The following is a 953-nucleotide window of genomic DNA, read 5'->3' as shown; positions in this document are numbered from 1 at the left end:
TAAAGCCACAATCTTTTTTACACAGTCCCACGGTGTTTGACGTGCTGAGTTTGTGTCAAGAGAAACAAACGTTCCGAAATAATCACTTTCATTTAAAACATGTTTTATCACAAAATGACTTTAATCCTTAAATCCTCCGAAAGTCATAGTCAGATGTTTCCTGCTGGAGGTTTCTACTGAGAATCTACTGATTTTCTATTGTGAGGAGAAAACAAACATGTCCAATGGAGGAATTTGACCGAGTTCAACAAATACAGGAGACAGACTAGCTGTCCGTCAACCTCATCACCATGACGACCTGCTGACAGGTGAGTGAGAGGTAAATAAAGGATGGAGGAGGTTTTCACGAGTTAGATTCTTCTTATTTTAATGATCACTTGATCATTAAGGTTTAAGAGTTGTTGGATTTTCTTACATTTCTTTTCTTGTTTATTAAACGTGATATTAACAATATCAATATTTACAATTTTAGTAATGTTAATTTCTTTTTTCTTATTTATTTATTGTTTTGGATTTTTAGGATTCTTTCAGTTATTAGTTTAAAGCTGTTTCCAAATGTCTTTAACAGTCCACTGTACAGTGTGTGATCCACGTTTCATCACTTCTCACTTTCAGCAGTGAAAGATAAAAGTCAAACAGACTGAGACACAGCGACGACAAACACACTGGGAAATATCTGACTTTCATCCACTTCTGAACGCAGGAATGTTTGAGGCTCTAACGTGAGGAACCAGATGGTGTTTGGTGTGGAACAGTGAGGACGTGCTCGGTTCACCTGGAACAAACTCGTGTTGGCTCAGGGTCAAAACGATGGATAACGTGGATAAAACCAAACAGTCACACAAAACAAATGAGCATTTTCTGTAACATGTCGTACTATCACAGTTTAATTCTAATGCCTTCTTATGATCCTCATATACGTTTTAATGTACTGTCGATGTTTCTCAGTACTG

The sequence above is a fragment of the Anabas testudineus genome, chromosome 2 (assembly GCF_900324465.2).
Source record: "Anabas testudineus chromosome 2, fAnaTes1.2, whole genome shotgun sequence".
NCBI classification, from domain to species: Eukaryota; Metazoa; Chordata; class Actinopteri; order Anabantiformes; family Anabantidae; genus Anabas; species Anabas testudineus.
This window is presented reverse-complemented; position numbering follows the sequence as displayed.